This window comes from Balaenoptera borealis (assembly GCF_965194805.1).
Source record: "Balaenoptera borealis genome assembly, chromosome: 8".
NCBI lineage: Eukaryota > Metazoa > Chordata > Mammalia > Artiodactyla > Balaenopteridae > Balaenoptera > Balaenoptera borealis.
Window position 1 is genome coordinate 14,912,079 of NC_138865.1, and position 20,175 is coordinate 14,932,253.

The following is a 20,175-nucleotide window of genomic DNA, read 5'->3' on the forward strand; positions in this document are numbered from 1 at the left end:
AATCCCGGAACCCCTTGCTTTCCTAAGGAAAGCACTGTGTTCCCTAAAAGCTCTATCTGTGATTCATCCTTAGGGATGAGTCTCCCCTTGAGGCAGAAGAAATGGAGGCCAAAAGCTAGCCTCCCTCCAGAGCCCCCCATCAAATAAGGAAAGGATGGGGGGGGGGCGAGCCACCAGGCACAGAGAACGCAGAGCTGCCTCAGTTTACGGGACTTCCTTTTATGAAAGGTGGTGACAGGAGAGGGTCAGAGCTGGCAGTTTAATCAGCGGGTTGAGAGAGGAGTGTTGCCCAGCTCTGCCTCCCAGAAGCCCGCCGGACTCGCGCTGCTGCAGGCTCTGCTGCTGAGTCCCTTGTGATAGGGCTGGGCCCCCCTGCTGTGCGACAGCCCCCCCCCCCCGCCCCCGACTCCTGTCCTGTGGATGCGTGTGCCATCCTCCGTGGCAGCTGCCCCCTGCACTTTCACGGATGAGACCCAATGATGCCAGCCGTACCCTCCTCACATCAGGGTCTCTGCACTGCGGTCATTCCCATTCTCACTCAAGAACCCATCACCTAGCAGATGTCTCAAGGCCCCAGAGGTGGACAGAATGGGTAGCAGAGGAGCCCTGAGGCCCCAGTGGAGGCAAAGCATTGGCTGAACTGTGGGCAGGTGTGCCACATCTGTGTGTTTGCATGGGTGATCTTGGGCCATCCGTAGCCACTCACCAAAAGAGCTTGCGTCTGTCATCTTTCCCTTTCCTCACCTTTTTCCACAAATACACTCAATCCTCCATAGCCTAATAAAATCCCTCTTCCCTGTTCCACGCCTTAAGCTATTGCCCTATTTATTTCTCTCCTCCATTCTGAAGCCCCAGAAAGAATGACCGCCCCTGGCCATCCCTCCTTACAAGGCACTCACTCCTGAAGCCTTCCTGTGGTTTCTAACTCCTGCACTTTTCGAAAGGAGCTCTTGAAAAGGTCACCAATGACCTCACTGCCAGATCAGCCCGCCTCCCCTAGTGGGAACCTCTCAACCCCGCCTCCTCAGGAATTCCTCCCTCACTTCCGCTCTCTTCCTGCCCTTCAGACAGCACCCTCTGCCTCCTCGGCCTCTCCTTCCTCCTGACAGTCTGTCCTCAGAGCTCTTTTCTTCCCTTCCCTTTGGTCCTCGCTTCCATTCCCACATCCCCGTTCCCAACCCTGGCTCTGTTTTCAGTCCTGACCACTCCTCTGCACTCCAGCCCCATATTTTCTCATGCCTCTCAGACAGCTCCATCTAAGCTCAGATGGTAGAGCAGTGTCCTAGGGCTGCCGTCACGAAACACCACAAACGGGCAGCTTGAAACAACAGCAGTATATTCTCTCATGGCTCTGGAGGCTAGAGGTTCAAGATCAAGGTGTGGGCAGGGCCACGCCCCCTCCAAAGGCTCTAAGGGAGGATCCTTCCTTGCCTCTTCCTAGCTTCTGGCAGCTCCCCTGCAATCCTCGACGTTCCTTGGCACCTGTCATTGGATTAGAGGCCCACGCTACGCCAGGATGACTTCATCTTAGCTTGATTATATTTGCAAAGATATTTCTAAATAAGGGCACAGGTTCCGAGCAGACATGAATATTGGAGGAAAACTATTGAGCTCAAGACGGCGAGCGGGGTTAGAGCTGCAGGCTGTCGGGGGAGAAGCCCGGGTTCCAGTCCTGACTCACATCCTTTGCCCCCGTCCCTTTATCTTCAGAAGGAGGAGTTGGACCCAGTGATGTGCCAATCCCCTTCCAGCTCTATCTTTCCAATCTAAAACTGAATTCATAATCTTTCCTCCTAGTTGACAACTCCTCCTCATGCTACTTTTTCCTGTATCTTACCTCTGTTTTACCAGGCAACCGACTGGCAAGTTTAGAGTCATTCCTGACTTCTCTCTTCTTCTCTCAGATCCTGTCAGCCATGGGGAGATTCAGGCCTCTGAGAGAGTGTCACTTATAGCTACGACGACTGTGTAATTTATCATCCAAACTGGGATGCTTTTTGAGAGTGACAAGGGACACTGGTGAGTATTATACCAGGACAGAGGTAGAAACTGAGACTGTCCTGGGGAAACTAGGATATGGTCGTCCTACTTATAGCCTACCCTTGTTTTCCATGCCCCTCCTGTCAAAGGTACTAATTTCTCAGCTCAGATGGCTCCCCTTCCAGGAAGTCTTCTCTGATCCTCAGGAAGGGAGCTGAACCCTGTCACTCTTTCACACCTCCTTCCTGCCTCTCCCAACCTTCTATTTATTATTATAGTTATGTTGCCTCAAGTTCTTTGAGGATGTAAATTGAGTAAATGATCAATATTTATTACAGGAGTAAGAGTTTCCTTCAAAGGAGCTCCATATTCCTATATAATAATATTAAAATGCTGCAGACATTCATGATCTCCAGGAAATTAAATCATGTTGCACCATAATTCCTGAGGCTCTGAGCACAGACGGTGGAGAAGAGAGAAAAAAGGGACATTTTCTTTTCTTCCAAAGTATTGATACATATCACAAATGCTAAAACAGGGTGCTACTTTTCTCGGGAGCATGGAGTTGCAAAGCCTGAGAAGTGGAAGAGACCTAGAATATGATACAGTCTATAATCCCATCTCACAGGTGACCAAAGAGGTCCAAGAGGTAAAGTAACTTGTCCACAGACACAGAAGTGGAAAGTGGAAGAACTGGGATAAAAACCCAGGTGTTCCATTCAGTACTTTTTCAATTCACCCACCTTTGAAATAACCCTAGAGGCTGATAAGACTCCTTTATTGCTGTCATTAGTCTTATCTCAGATGCCTGCTCTGTAAAAACCAATAGTCATCAATGCTCCGCTCTGGCCGGGTTCCCCTGACATAGCATATTAGCACACGGCCGCATTTGCCAGATTCCGCAGGTGAGTTTCACCCTGAGCCTTACCATCATTAAGAATGTGTTGAGGGCCTCCCTGGTGGCGCAGTGGTTGAGAGTCTGCCTGCCAATGCAGGGAACACGGGTTCGAGCCCTGGCCTGGGAGGATCCCACATGCCGCGGAGCAACTAGGCCCGTGAGCCACAATTACTGAGCCTGCGCGTCTGGAGCCTGTGCTCCGCAACAAGAGAGGCTGCGATGGTGAGAGGCCCGTGCATCGCGATGAAGAGTGGCCCCCGCTCGCCGCAACTAGAGAAAGCCCTCGCACAGAAACGAAGACCCAACACAGCCAAAAATAAATACATAAATAATTAAAAAAAAAAAAAAGAATGTGTTGATCGTGGGGCTTCCCTGGTGGCACAGTGGTTGAGAATCCGCTTGCCAATGCAGGGGACACGGGTTCGAGCCCTGGTCTGGGAAGATCCCACATGCCGCGGAGCAACTAGGCCCGTGAGCCACAACTACTGAGCCTGCGCGTCTGGAGCCTGTGCTCCACAACAAGAGAGGCCGTGATAGTGAGGGGCCCGCGCACCGCGATGAAGAGTGGCCCCCGCGTGCCGCAACTGGAGAAAGCCCTCGCCCAGAAACGAAGACCCAACACAGCCAAAAAAATAATAAACAAATAAATTTAAAAAAAAAAACTCTTAAAAAAAAAAAAAAAAAAGAATGTGTTGATCGTGATTCTCTAGGCAGCACAGCTGCCATATTTCCAACAATTCAATAGACTGCTGAGCATAGAAGAGGCGCTCTTTAGGAGGATGGAGATGATATTCCCCCTGCCTGGAATGTCCAGTGCCCGCTCTTCCCATGGATAGATTCTTTTTTTTTTTTTTTTAACATCTTTATTGGAGTATAATTGCTTTACAATGGTGTGTTAGTTTCTGCTTTATAACAAAGTGAATCAGCTATACGTATACATATATCCCCATATCTCCTCCCTCCTGCATCTCCCTCCCACCCTCCCTGTCCCACCCCTCTAGGTGGTCACAGAGCACCGAGCTGATCTCCCTGTGCTATGCGGCTGCTTCCCACGAGCTATCTGTTTTACATTTGGTAGTGTATATATGTCCATGGATCGATTCTTGTCTTGCAAGTACCAGCTCTAATGTCACTTCCTCAGAGAGAACAATTTAAACCAGTACCACAATCACTTTTTAAAAAAATGTATAGCACCCATTACTTTCTTAATTTATCTTTGTTTGTTTGTTTGTTTATTCTCCCTCTTGCACTCTCTCTCTCTGTGTGTGTCTCTATCACACACACACACAGAGTAAGTTTCAAGGAAACAGGCACTGAGTGTCACATCTTCACAGCTCTGTCCCCGTGCTAGAACCGTGCCTGGCACAGAGTAGGCTACGACTGAATAAATGCAAATGAATACATAAAATGTCCCCTCCTCCAGGAAGCCTTCCCTGACCCAGACAGCCCACACACATCTTTCTCCACTGAACTTCTCTAGGATGTGTGTACTACCTCACCCACCTGACATTTATCATTTACTTCCTTGTATTGTAGTTTGTTTCAGAACATACCTTGGTCCCCCATCTAGACCTTAAGCCCTGGAGAGCAGAATCTCTGGTTTATGCTCCTTTGTAGGCCCAGAACCTAGCACAGATTCCTGCACATAACAGGAGAGCAACAGGCATGTGTTTAATCGATTGAGGAGGAAGCAGAGCATAGTAGAAAAGGTGAACTTTGAACTCAGACGTTCTGACTTACTACTCACTACCTAGCTGTTTGTCCTTTGAAAAATTACTTAGCATCTCTGAGTCTAGTTTCTCAATTATAAAACGGGCACATTAATTCCTACATTACAGGATTAAAAAAGAAAATATATATAGCACTCTATATATGTATATGTGTTTATGTATTCAGAAATGTCATTTCCCCGTTAGTGTTTGGCAAATGTTTGTTTGCTCTTACAGTAGCCATGGACATTTTTCATAGCATGCTGATGTTCACCAAAGATCTGTCTCTTAAACAGCAGTTAATTCTGCTTTTTAAGTGTTCTTTTTTTTCTTTTTCAAAAATGCAGGTCTGTAACATTTTTATCAAAATATTTTGATAAATGCAAGTATATAAAATCAGGACATGAACACTACTTGCTACAGTTAATAGATTTCCTTTCCATATTATCATAAAAAGGACCAATTCACATTCTCACCATTTGCTTCACATTCACAAAAGTCACTTCAAGAGCTATAGCCATCTCTCAAAACTGATCAGTTTGGTGCAAGTAAAGCATGTTTCTTTTAAAAGGCTGTGCACTTGCCCAGGTGTGAGGTTATTACAATGTAACACATTTATACAGGTGGAAATACAGAGAGGCTGTTCTGTCCTTTAATCGCCTGTCCTGTGACAGCAGAGTCCTAACTTAATCTCCATGTCTCTTCATTCCCAGAAGTTTGGTGGCCAAGTCATACTAAATAGTGGCAACTTGTAGAACTCTGGAAAGTTTTCGAGCACTTTCTCATATCTTATCTCATTTGATTATTAGGGCTGTTATTACAGAGTTAGATGGAGAAAGGCAGGCCATGTAATATTATTTTATGGTTGGATTGATTTGTAAGCTGTACTACCCAAGGAAGTTGATTAATGGGGCCAATATCAGCAAGGGAGGTGTCACATAGTACCCTGTCCTTGACCAAGTTCAATTCAACTATTTTTTTAAATCAACTACTGGAAAAAGTCATGGAATGCAAACTTACCAACCTCTTAGAAGACGCAATACTAGGAGGAGTAGCTTTTCAGAAGGCTACAAGTCAAGGTTGTTTTTTTAAATCTCTAAAAACATATTGATAAAATTGTACCCTTAAATCCTGAACCTCATGGACAAGCAAGGCAGGACAGGCCCTCCTAAACTGGTAAGACTTCACATGATGCTGTAGTTGCCCATCAGCTTGGGACAAGCTCCAGCTCCCAGAACATTTTTCCTGGCTCTCTTCACTTGGACGGCCGCTGTTTGTCCTTCCAGTCCCCAGTTACATGCCACTTCCTCTGGGAACCATCCTGACTTCACAGGTTTGCTTCTAGTTGTTCAAGCCAAAACCCCTGGATTCATCCCAAAGTCCTAATTGTCGCTCATGTAGAACATATGATCTATCAAGAATCATGCCAGCTCTGCCTCTAACAGACAGTAGAGTTGTAATTATTAATGTACAATCTAATTTTTATTATGTATTTGTATTTATTATGCTTTTGTCCATCTCCCACCAGTAGAATGTAAGCTTCCCAGGAGAGAGATCTTTGTTTTGTTCACAGCTACTTCCCAGAATCAACAATAGTACCTAACACTGGTAGGGACCCAGTAAGTATTTATTTTTGCTTTTTAAAAACAATTTATTTTACTGATGTATAGTTGATTTACAATGCTGTGTTAGTTCCTGGTGTACAGCAAAGTGATTGTCATACATATATATAATAGTTTGTGTCTGCTAATCCCAAACTCCCAATTCATCCCTCCCCCACTCTCCTTCCCCCTTGGCAACCACCAGTCTGTTCTCTATGTCTGTGAGTCTGTTTCTGTTTCGTAAATAAGTTCATTTGTGTCATATTTTAGATTCCACATATGAGTGATATCATACCGTATTTGTCTTTCTCTTTCTGACTTACTTCACTTAGTATGATAATCTCTAGGTCCATCCATGTTGCTGCAAATGGCGTTATCTCATTCTTTTCCTATGGCTGAGCAATATTCCCTTGTACATATGTACTACATCTTCTTTATCCATTCCTCTGTCAATGGACATTTAGGTTGCTTCCATGTCTTAGCTATTGTAAATAGTGCTGCTATGAACAGATGGGTGCATGTATCTTTCCAAATTATAGTTTTGTCCAGATAAATGCCCAGGAATGGGATTGCTGGATCATATGGCAACTCTATTTTTAGTTTTTTGAGGAACCTCCATACTGTTCTCCATAGTGGCTGCACCAATACAAATTTATTTTTAATGAATGACTGAGTGAATAAGTGAGGGTGAGTTAGGTGCCCCCCTGCTGTGCCCCCATCTCACTCTGCAATCCTCTCCTCATAAGACTATATACACTGTAGTGTAATTGGGGTTTCTTTCTACTTAAAAACATATCTTTTAATTACATGTTTGCCCATGAATAAATTCTGGTTGTCATGTAATGGTTTGCTTGTCCAACCATTTCGCTAGACTGGGAACCACAGAGAGCCCATAGCTGGTCTGCCTGGCTGACTGCCTGCCCCCAGCATCTGGCACAGTGCCCCACGCAGAGAAATAGCACATTTATTGATTGCCACGCCTTCTTCTCATGTTTGACAGGCACTAAATCATGTAACCTCCACAGCCATCCAATGAGGCAGGTTCTACCATTATTATTATTTTACAGATAAGGAAACAAGGCCCTGAGAAGTTGAGGCCCAATGGCACATAGTAAGGGATGGATCTCAGATTCTGACCTAGGAGGTCTGGCCCCCGAGCTCAAGCTCTAAACTGCTAACTGAATTGCCTCACCTTTACGAGACACCCAATAAAACGTGTTCAATAGAGGTATCAGTGAAATATGGCTGCCAGAAAAAAAGGCAATGCATTCTTAGGCTGTGTGAGTAGGGTCAAGATAAGGGAGGTTAGTCCCAGGGTACAGTACAAATCAACTCAGTTTAGGATGGCTCCTTTTGAACAGGAGATCAGCAAGTTGAAGTGGGTCTAAAGATTTAAACCACAATGGCAAAGGGTCTGGAAATTATGAAATACTGCTTAGTCTTTGAGGAGTTGGTGGTTCACATCCAGGGATTCTCGTGGGAAAGAGGCCAGTCTGATGCTCTGGCCCAAGGGCAGAGCTGGGCAGATGGGTTTAAGTCACAGGAAGGCACGATTCAGCTCACTTGGTGGAGGAACTGATGGTAGAGACTTTCAAAACCATCCATCAGCGGATGAATGGATAAACAAAAGGTTGTGTGCACGTACAATAGAATATTATACAGCCTTTAAAAGGAAAGAAGCTCTGACACATGCTACCATGTGGATGACTCCTGAAGACATCATGCTCAATGAAATAAACCAGACACAAAAGGACAAATCCTGTAGGATTCCACTTACTTGAGATACCTAGAGTAGTCAAATTCATAGAGACAGAAAGAACAGTGGTTACCAGCGTCTGGGGAGACAGGGGAATGGAGGGTTATTGTTTAATAGGTACAGTTTTTGTTTGGAATAATGAAAAAGTTCTGGAGCTGGATGGTGGGAAGTTTATACAACAACAAGTGAATGTACTTAATGCCACAGAACTGTACACTTAAAAATGGTTAAAATGGTCACATTTATGCTATGTATATTTTATCACAATAAAATAAAATTTGAAAACAAACAAACAAGGTCTGCCCTGTGAGACAGTGAGGTTCCCTCCATTGGCAGTGAACAAGGGGAGGCCAAATATCAGGGGAAATACAAGGGCATCCTTGAGTTTGGGTGGGAGTTGGACTGGGTGACCTTTAAGATCCCTTTCAGTTTGTAAGCTTTTGTTTGTTTTTAACGTTTATTGAGCATCCACTAGGCATGGATTATCTCGTTGACTCTCCATCACTCTGTAAGACAGCACTGTCCTAGTCTCCATCTTACAAACAGTAAATGGAGGGTTAAAGATCTCCAATCATTTCCTCAAGGCCTCCCCAGTTCTAAGTGTAAAACAGAAAGATGGGAACTCCAGAGAAAGCACTATGCTACAGCACAAAGATTGCACCAAGGAGGAAACCTAGAGGGTTGGTGACTTATACGAGGTCATGCTGAGCTAGCATCTGGGCCCAGGTCTTCCACCAACTCCATGCTGCCTCCGCACTCTTCCTCCTCCACCGTGGGGCATCAAATGCCCCCCATGGGCATTCCTGTTAGGTCCCAGAAGGTGCTAAGCTGTCCTCAGGAAAGCACATCCTCAAACAGCTTCTGAGGATGTTAAGAAGGCCAGGATGTCCTATGAGAGGCATAAAGCCTGAACCAACATTAGCTGTATCACTACTATCCTTTCAGGGTCAATTTCCCTGATTAACAAGCGGGTCACCACGTTAATTCCATCATGATTTCCCATGTCACACGCAACCTCTGCGTTTCCTCACTTAAAAGGTTATTGAAAATGATGGTTTGAGAACACAACCTCTTCCATAGACTCAACACCCATTTTAATTTTATGAACATTGCACTTTGTGTTCGAGATGGTCTTTAAATGCTTTGAAGCAGAGTCTAGACCAGCACTGCCCAATAGAAATACAAAGCATGCCACAAATGTAATTTTAAATTTTCTGGTTGCCACGTTAAAAATGTTGAAAGAAACGAGGAAAATTAATGTTAATAATATATTTTGTTTATTCCAACTTATTCAAAATAATTATGATGAGATATTTTACATTCTTCTTTCATACTGTCTTTGAAACTGGTGTATGCTTCACACTTATGGCACATCTCAGTTTCGACCAGCCACGCTTCAAGTGCTTCATGAAGCTTAGTGACTACCGTACTGGGCGATGCACGTCTAGTTTCTTTTGTTTAAGGAGCTGGATGGTAAAAAGTAAAGAGAAACAAGGCCATGTTTTGAAGGGAGCTGGATCTAGTGAGGGTTTTATTTAGTACAAGATGCATACATGTCGACTCCAGGGGATATAGAGGGGAGAGCCTAAAGGTGGAAGCAAGAGGAAGTTAAAAATGCTGCCTCATCCAGGAAGAGGCTGGATGGAAGGGAGGAAGGAGGAAAGAGTGTGAAGGCAGGACAGGGACAAACTTTGAGGTTGATGCTGGTTGGGTTCCTCTTCCATAATTACAAGAATACTTTGGACATACTGCAGATTTCGTTCCAGATTACCGCAATAAAGCAAGTATTGCAATAAAGTGAGTCACATGAATTTTTTTGGTTTCCTAGTGCGTATAAAAGTTATGTTTACAGGGGGAGGGATAAATTGGGAGATTGGGATTAACATATACACACTACTATATATAAGATAGATAACCAAGAAGGACCTACTGTATAGCACAGGGAACTCTACTCAATACTCTGTAATGGCCTATTTGGGAAAAGAATCTAAAAAAGAGTGGATATATGTATATGTATAACTGATTCACTTTGCTGTACACCTGAAACTAACACACTGTAAATCAACTATACTCCAATAAAAATTTAACAAAAATAAAAATAAAAGTTATGTTTACACTATGCTGTAGTCTTTTAAGTATGTAATAGCATTAGGTCAAAAAAAAAAGTACACACTTTCATTTAAAAATACTTTATTACTAAAAAATGCTAACCATCATCTGACAATGCAGGGTTGCCACAAACATTCGATTCGTAAAAAACGCAGTTATCTGCGACACATAATAAAGCAAAGTTCAGTAAAGCGAGGTATGCCTGTATTTTAAATCGTTTTACTCTTTTATGGTTCCCTATTTCCTTCTCTCCACCCCAGCTCTCCTTGATTTGTCCAGTTGCCATCATTGTGATAACACGAGCACAGAGCTGAGACTCAGGTCCCCTGTAAGCCCAGGTGCCATTGCTCAGCTGTGTGACTCAGCAAATTTACTTCCCCTGCGGCTTCAGGTTCCTCCTCTGTATAATGAGGCGGTGGGATTATTTAGGTATTCATTCAGTCTGTCAGGCCCTCAGTCAACGAACATCAAGTGCCTGCGAGCACTGACCATGGTCCTATGTGCTCTCTGATCGTCACTTCCTTCTGATTCTACTGTTTTCTGTTCCTCTTGACTTCTGGGTGGTGCTTTGTCTGTTGCCATGTGCTGGATCTCACAGGCTGAAAATTTCTGTTCCTAAATGATACCAGAGGCCCCTCAGGCAGTACAGAGAGTCCCCACTAGTGAATTCCCCAGTAGTGATGGCCTCCTTAGCTGACATTGGAGGTTTCCACCATCATCCATCTAAGCTCTTTGTAATATACCCATGGCACTGGAGGGTAGGGGTTAAAAGGTAAAACAAAAATCCCTAAACTGATCTTCTGTCTAGAAATCTGATTTATAATTGCTGTCAGTTAGTACTTGGGGGCCTACAGAACGATAACCCTCACCACTTTGGCAATGAGGGAAATTTAGCTTTCTTCTGAGTGTTAAAGTTGAAAGTCTGCACACAGTGCATCAGAGGTGGGCTGTCACCTGAAAGAGAGAAGGGGACGTCCAGGTTCCTAAAATCTGACTGATAATGGATTGAAAGTCACAATATTTCAATTAAAGAAAAAAAAAAGAATGGACATTGAAGGCATTCTGCTAAGTGAAATAGACAGACAGAAAAAGACAAATACGGTATGATCTCATTTAGATGTGGAATCTAAAAAAACCTAACTCATAGAAAAAGAGAACAGATTTGTGGTTCCTAGAGGTGGGGGAGGGGGAATTGGAGGAAGGGGGTCAAAAGGTACAAACTTCCAGTTAGGAGATAAATAAGTCCTGGTTATGTGATGTACAACATGACGACGACAGTTAACACTGCTGTATGGTATATTTGAAAGTTGCTAAGAGATAGATCCTAAAAGTTCTCATCACGAGGAAAAAAAGCTTTGTAACCGTATGAGGTGATGAATGTTAACTAAACTTATTGTGGTAACCTTCTCACAACATATGTACGTCATTATGCATACACCTTACACTCATACAGTGTTTATGTCAATTATATCTCCATAAAACTGGAGGATGGGGGGAAAAGAATGGGCTGGTCAGAAATGGTCTTGAAATCTGGAAGTAAAAGGAGAGTCACAGATGGAAACCTCAGCGACACCTGTCTGTGTAGAGATGAAGAAAGATGCAGCCTCTGCAAAGCCTCGATGGCCCCTCCTATGACAGCCTGCCTGATGCCAGGACACCCAGGGGCCATGAGTGCTGATGGCAGGGCTGTATTTCTGTGCCTTTGGCTGGATGGCTGTATAAAGCCCTGTTACTTATCTTGATACCATGAAACGTCTGATTCTCCTAGTTCCCCTGGTTCTGGCTCTCTGCCCACCAGGTCACCATCTGGTCACCTTTGGTTTCCAGGAGGGTTGCCGCACAGAGAGGGGACATGTGAGGCCCCAGCACATTTATTTCTCTCTGTGATTCCTGGGTAACTTGACATTCCAGTTCCACATATTAATCTTGGGAGTCTGATAAATACGAATCAGCCCCTGAGAAATCAAAATACTCTCAAGGCGCCAACAAAAGTGGGTTTCTGAGTCTAGAAGTCTACCCTGGACCATGATTCAGTCACCATGGTGTCAATGAATGACACTCAACAAGAAGTGACCGTACCACCAGTGGTCACACCCAGATAGTGGCTTATTCATTTAACACATCATTTTTGAGCACTGTCTTAGCTGCTAGATGCTGAGCTGAGTTTGGGGGACACCTGGCCCCTGCTTCCTTGGAGCCTCTGGTTTTGTTTTCTCAAGCAAATTGCAGAGAAATTCAAATAACAGTCCTCTCCTACCTCTCCTTTTAAGCCTAAAAAATTTTTTAAAAATAAATTTTTTTTTTTTAAATAAATTTATTTATTTATTTATTTATTTATTTTTGGCTGTGTCGGGTCTTTGTTGCTGTGCGCGGGCTTTCTCTAGTTGCGTTGAGCAGAGGCTACTCTTCGTTGCGGTGCGCGTGCTTCTCATTGTGGTGGATTCTCTTGTTGCGGAGCACGGGTTCTAGGTGTGCAGGCTTCAGTAGTTGTGGCACGCGGGCTCAGTAGTTGTGGCACATGGGCTTAGTTGCTCCGCGGCATGTGGGATCTTCCCAGACCAGGGCTCGAACCCGTGTCCCCTGCATTGGCAAGTGGATTCTTAACCACTGTGCCACCAGGGAAGTCCCCAAACTACCTTTTTTAAAAAATAAATGCAGACCAAAGGAAAGCTCTGCAGTCCTCTTTTGCTCCACCTTGGGTTTTTGCTGACGTGAGGGTTGTCTTTTAATGAGTGGGTCTCCCTGATTGGGCCCCTCTTGAAATCTGGCTCCATCTTTGCTGGTGCTGCCTGGGCAGAGGAGGAAGCTGCAAAGGCTCTAACCCCAGCAGGGCCGTCTGGAGCCAGGTGAGGACCTGTTAGGAGGCAGACAGGGAGCAATCGGGTGCATGGGCACCCAAGAGACAAATCCTCCCTAAGCTTCAAGCCATTATGGAATAACCAGGGACCCAGCTGTGTTCAGAGGTTTTCCCTTTCAGATTAACTCTGCTTGGAAGTGCCCGGCACAGTTGATGACTTTGTGCAAAGGGCCCTTTATGGGCATTAAGTGGAAGTTGCTAGCAATTCCATCACTTGTTCACATACCATATTTAACCTCCCAAGAGGCTCCTACAGGGAAGATCTCAGCTATATTTATCTCCCATGGACTTGCCAGAGCACTTTTGGTTGATTAAGGGAGGGGTGGGTTCAGCCCTCTATCAGAAACCATCTGCTTTCAGGCCAGAGACACGTGTATGAAGGGAGATGTCTCAGAGAGGTGGCGGGGACAGTAAGATAAAGTGGGAGTGACCTGCCGAGGAGAGCACACCCATTCCAGAGCCCAGGGGAAGAGAGGCTCTTAAAGGGACCGGACCACATGAGTTGTGTTTGTTTCCCAAATGTGATTTGATTGTTCAGAACATTCAAGGGTATGACTGTGTTGTAGCTAACTGAGGGCATGGCATTGTCTGGTGGCAACTAATAGCATGTGTTCTTTCCATATTCTCTAGGAGACTTTATATAAAGGGTCGCCACTCTACATAGGTCATTTAGAAGCAACACTTCAAGGTGTTGCTGAAATAAAGCAGGGCTGCATAAGAATAGCTTCATGCTAAAATACAGATTCTCAGGTACTGATCCCAAAGATTCTGATTCAGTAGGTCTGGGGTAGGACCCAGGAATCTGCATTTGAACAACTCTCCTCACCACTACCGCCACCTTCCTGGCGCCCCTGTATACACATCAGGTGATTCTGCAGTCCTCTTTTGCTACATGCAATCTCAGAGGACCCCACTTTGAGAAGGTCTGTGAAAAGGGCTCTGGGCTTGTCAACTGAAGCCCTGGATTTGGGAGTAGCTGTGTGACCTCGGAGAAGCCCCTTCACCTCTCTGGGCCTTCATTTCTGTGTCTATAGAATGAAGGAAGTGATCTCCGGACCCTTTCCAGGACCAATATTCTAGGAGTTCAGGCACATTCACAATGCCCTCCCAAGGCTGTGGGTGTTCCAAATCTCCTAGAATGGGAACCAACCCTCAGACTGAGCTTTACCCTAAAGAGGATCAGTTGACAAACCACAGAGCTTTGTCCTGTTCCCTTATGAGGATTAAGCCTCTCAGGAGAGACAGTACCATACTTCAATCTAACACAACCTCCTTCCTCCCCAAATAACTCTAAGCATTTCCATGGGCATCATTTATTTTTTGCCTCTTCTAAGGCTAGACTTTTATAAGACTGGACTTTTGTAAGGCAGGGGAAAGGGTGAGCCTCCCCATTTATTGAAGACAGACTGAGGCACACAGAGATGGGGAAGCGAAGAGACAGCCCGTCTATCTCTGACTCCTATGCTTTTGGCTCCATCCTCTTCACATCTTCATTGCAACATCAACTCACTGGGAGCCCTCATCTGCTCTGCATCTGCTAGAGATGAACATCGTAGCCCTGGCTGAGACTTATGAACAGGCCCTCTCTCTTCTACAGTATTTCTGTGAGTTTATCTCACGTAGACACATTGCAGGAGCAATTTACACAGGTCCTGCGATGCTTAGAGTGAAAGCGCTCCTTCTGAAAGGAATTTAGAACTTTTGTCCTATGTGTTTTTATTAGATCTGGTCACCCCCCACCCCAGCTAACTGATAACATCAAATGAGCCATAACTTCCTGCACTCAGAGCCTTGGAATGTAGTTGTGAATCATCACCCCTCTGCGTTGCTGCCTGATTATTGCAATAGGAAGAAAAATGAAGAAAGCGACATATGCATAAGAAAAGTCCTTATCTGTGATACCTGAGCTTCGTGGCTACGTTTTATACCCTCCCTTCCCTTCCCCCTTCTGGTTTTGCAAAGAGTAGGCCTGAGATTATAGACCCAGCTCTGTACAAACCCTCCTGGACCCCCATTTTTCTCAGATGTATAAGGCTGTTACTTACAAAGGCTTCATTAATCATCACCTGCTGTATCTTGGGAAATTCTTGTGTAAAACCACAAAATCTTCTAGTAGATACTGTATAACTGCTATAAGGTTACGGTTTCTGTCTTAATTTAGGGTCATTCACACATTTCATCCATTGGCAACTCAGTTCTGTGGCAAGAGCTCTGTGCCATTAGCAAAAGCTTTGACATTGATAGAGATCACAGTTTTGCAATAAATAATGCTGTTCTTTCTTTTCTACCTGTACCACCTTCCAGACTTGAGGCCAGCAATTTAGAACATTACTGAAAACCAGAAAGCGGGGGGAAAAAAGGGGGGGTGTGAAACAGCCAAAATAGATGCCACAACGTTTGTGTGTTCTTTTATCTTAGGGAATCCTCTTAGCACAAGCACCGCACACTGATTATTTTACAAACAATTCCAAGAAGTTAACTTCTAAAGCCATTAGCAGGAAAGAGGGTGTTGCTATAGACAGCTCCTGAGAATGTGCCATGTGGCAACCTTTAGAAATAGCAAAGTTGGGAAAGCTGAAACTAGATACTCTGTGTTCTGTCTAAGAAGGCAGAAAAGTACGTAAAACATTCTAGAAATTTTTCTACTCCAAATCATTACAATGTAAAAATGTAAAAGAGATGAAAACTCTCAGCTATCTGAGAAGACTCATTCCCAGACAGTAGCTAAGTTTAACTGTAGTTAAATATTTACTGTCAGTAAATCTTAAGTCAGGTCCCTGGAGTGTCCTGGTTAATGGAACATCGGTGAGTAAAAAACAAGAGCCCTTTCCCTAGAACCCCCTGAACCAAGCTAAACGATTCCCAGAACCTTCTTCTACACTGCCAGACTTTGGGGAATTGCCTAATTTTGCAATAAAACCTGCCACTCTTCCCAAACACAGTGCTATGTATTTAAGCTGGGGGGTGGGACAGGGAGGGTATATTTAAAGGTGTATATTTAAAGAATATAAGGGTGTATTCTTAATTTTTAAAGAATTTTTGAACTTCCAGCAATCCTTGACGAATAACTGGTTTTTTTTTTTTTTGAGTGACATATTTTTGTTTTACTGTTAATTTGACACATCTGAACCAAAGCATTCACAATACTTGATATACTTTGAAGAGAATCATACTCTATAGTCTTAAACATAACCACAGAACAAGCAGAACAATTAAAACTACATAAGGCCTTAAAACATATCCACAGTGTGTATTATTTCCACAGTGTGTAATATTCACTCATTTACAAATTAGACTGCATACCGTTAATTTTATTTTTATTTTTCTTTCATGGTTTTATTCAAGCAGGATTCATTCAAGGAAAGGCAACTTAGTTTTTGTGTGAGCTTTATTTTTTTCACTACATTCGTGAATATAAAAGTTATGAATTAAACGTTTTCTTATCTCCTGCATCCAGGAGTAGATCCAGGAAATTCTCAGATAGTAATCCAAAACAAGAGGTCCTATTCTTAAAAATAGTCAAAGTGAAAAGGGATCAAATAGCCAGTCTGTTTGTGGTCTTAAAGAACATCTAATGGACTTTCAGGTTTTCTAATAGTGACAGTATTGCATTTCTACGAGATTAGTCAAAATTTAAAACAACATTGCGTACAAAATTATTCTTGAATCTCTAAATGCCTTTTAAATTACTAAAATGAAAATTTTAAGTAGTTGCCTCACAGTACCAAACTTATAAATCAAAACTAGTTAAAATTCAGTGCTATTGTGACTTCTCATTTACAAGATAACTAGTGGGTAAATTAACAAATGGCGTAAAAAATTAAGACTTACATCATTTTTTTTAAAGGAGAAAATGTATGATAACCAGGGAATACAGAAAATTCACTTATTTTACAATAAAATAACCTTTAAATCTCTATCCCTGTACAACAGGGTTTAGGTCATCTTTAGTGAACTTGCATGTTTTCATACAGTTTATTCTGAGTACTTGAATTGTTTTAGATATACAGCTTTTTATTGAAAGAATATTACATTTGTATACCAGGATAAGATTTAGTACATTGAGATGTTTTAAAATTATTTATAAATTTGTTTCTGATATGCAAAAGCATTTGGCAATACTTTCATAGCATTTGATCTTATAGAATTAAAATTTCATACACTACTCATCTTGATGTTTAAAAAAAAATTCACAGAAAAAATATAAATTACACAGCCTGACTGCATGATAACTGTTATTTCCAGTTTCTAGTCTGGTAATTAAAACCTTCATTAAGTCTGTTAACAAATCATTACCTGTACATTTATGAAGGCAAGTGACATGATTTGCAAACAAAACCTTCAGGTTTTATGTTATTTACCAAAGAGTGCAGTTCAGCAAGAAAGAAAACCCAGTACGCAAATATTCAGAATATTTTACAAATTTACCAGTTCCTGTGACACAAACTGTTTCAATCTTTCAAGATACTGTCCATAAAGTTCCACATCATTGTGACCTGCCTCTTCAACGCACAGAGGCTCCACAGGTCTTTGGCAACGCTCAAACAATGCGAGGTCATGTGAAAAGTCAATGACTTCATCTCCAGTCCAATGAATTATTAATACTGGAGAGGTAATCTTAGAGATTTTGTCAATGTTTGGGAATGCATCCAAACAGTAGGTCTTCTTGGTATCAGGAAAAGCGACTCGCATTCCTGAGGTCAAAGGAGAATGAAGAATAATAGCAGCACTCTAATACCGAGCAGCGAGACCCACAGATGGTACTGTCCCTATACTTTGGCCATACATAATCACATTTTCAGGGCGAATGCCATATCTTGTCCTAAGAGCAAGCCAAGCAGCTTCTATGTCTGCATAGAGGTTCTTCTCTGTTGGTTTCCCAGAACTTGCACCATATCCAGAATAATCATATGAGAATATATTACAATTAATCCGTGATCCCAGTCCTATGTAAAAGCTGATCACCTGACCAAGATCAACAGCATTTCCGTGTGAAAAGAGTAAAGTGTATTTGGCATTGGGTGAGCAACGCACAAACATGCAGGCAATTCTGTTGCCTTTACTGGTTCTAGTCATGAAACACTCAATAGCATCTTTTTCTCTAGAAGGATATTGCCAGTCTGCTCGTTCTGATGGGTGTAACGTCCAGCGGCTTCCACTTTCATCGCACACCAGTGGGTAAGTTGGATCAGGTGGCAAAAATGCTAATTTTGAAGCAATTTTCCCTGGACAAGGTAGACAGCAGAAGAGGCAACATAGCTCACTAAATGAAAGATTATTCATCTTCTCTGCCCTTCACCGAACCAACAGAGAATCTTCTCAAAAACCCAGATGCGATCGGGAGTGGCTTCTCCCAATAACTGGTTTCTTACTACAAATGTGATGGGCAAACATTGTGGACATTTTAGGAAACACAGATAAGAAAAAAGAACAAAGTAAAATTTATAATTTCATTCCAAGAGTTATCACTGTGAACATACATCCTTCTAATCTTTTATCTTTTAAATTATTTTAATTGAACAAGAACTACATAAATACATGCACCTTTTAAACAAAATTAGAGCATCATATATAAAACTAAATTTGTCATTGACCACCTCTCATAAATCCCAGACTTTTCCTTCTGTCCAAGTGACCAGCCACTCTTGGGGGTTTGGTGTGCTTCCTTCCAGAATCTTATAATCGTACAATATGTTGATGTATTTGTGTGTTGCGTTTACATAAAAGGCATCATACTATAAGTATGATTTTGCAATTTAACAGTGTTTTGGAAATCTAATCGTGTTAATATATTGATCAAGTGAATTTGTTTTAACTGCTCAATAGTATTCCATTTTATGGCTATACCATATTTTACTTATTATCCTCTCCTTTTAGTGGATACTTAGGATTGTTAACAATTTTTCTCCAACAATGTTGCAGTAAATGTCTTATGTGTCTTTTCCATATTTCAAGATTCTAAATTCCTACAAGAAGAAATTGTGGATCCAAGGTTATGCCCACGTTGCCTCTCAAGGGGCTGCATCATCTTGGAGTATGAAAATGGAATCGAGAAGTTCCCACTTCCCAGCAGTCTCAGTGACCCTTCACCTACCAGACATTTCCAAGGGGCCAGGACATTAGGTGTAAAACAGCATCTCTTCAACTTTTTCATTAGTAGTTGCCTGATAAAAACTGTTTGAGCGTCTTCTTACATGTTTTTCCTCTTTTATGAATTGCCTATTCATATCCCTTGCTCTTTTTTCTAAAGGGTGCTTGTTTGTTTGTTTTCCCCACATATATCTGTTACACTCATTCTTTGTTACATAAGTTGCAAATTTTTCTCCCAGTCTTCAGCTTGTCTTTCATGCTGTTTAGGGTATCTTTTTTTTAATTTTCTGGTATTTTTTTAAAAACTTTTATTGAAATATAGTTGATTTACAATGTTGTGTTAGTTTCAGACATACAGCAAAATGATTCAATTATACATATATTTTTTTTTCCAGATTCTTTTCCATTATAGGTTATTACAAGATATTGAATATAGTTCCCTGCTCTATACAGTAGGTCCTTGTTGGTTATCTATTTTATATACAGTAGCATGTAAATTTTAATCCCAAACTCCTAATTTATCCCTTCCCCTGCCTTTCCCCTTTGGTAACAATAAGTTTGTTTTCTATGTTAGGGTATCTTTTATTATACAGTTCCTTTTTTTACAACTTAGATGATATTTATTCATTAATTTAAATTGTTCGGTCTTTTACTATATGAGTTTTGCTTTCCATGACTTATTTAGGGTTCCCCTTTCCATGGGATCATAATGATATTTCCCTATACTTTTTTCCCTAATACTTTAAAATTTGTATTTTGAGGGTTCAGGTTTTTGTTTTGTTTTGTTTTTTTAATTATTTTTATTTATTTATTTATTTATTTTTGGCTGTGTTGGGTCTTTGTTTCTGTGCGAGGGCTTTCTCTAGTTGCGGCAAGCGGGGGCCACTCTTCATCGCGGTACGCGGGCCTCTCACTATCGTGGCCTCTCTTGTTGCGGAGCATAGGATCTAGACGCGCAGGCTCAGTAGTTGTGGCACACGGGCCTAGTTGCTCCGCGGCATGTGGGATCTTCCCGGACCAGGGCTCGAACCCGTGTCCCGTGCACTGGCAGGCAGATTCTCAACCACTGCGCCACCAGGGAAGCCCCGAGGGTTCAGGTTTTTAATTCATCTAAATTATAATTTTGTGTATCATGTAAGTTAGAGATTTGCTTTTATTTATTTTGTCTACATATA

The 20,175-nt window shown here is 42.4% G+C and overlaps 1 pseudogene across 1 annotated transcript; it reads right to left on the reverse strand.

The window, feature by feature from the left end:
- Positions 1-13,476: 13,476 nt before the first annotated feature.
- On the reverse strand, positions 13,477-19,768 carry LOC309633684 (alpha/beta hydrolase domain-containing protein 17B pseudogene; annotated as a pseudogene). Its single transcript has one exon. The product of its transcript is annotated as an alpha/beta hydrolase domain-containing protein 17B pseudogene (transcript).
- Positions 19,769-20,175: the final 407 nt, after the last annotated feature.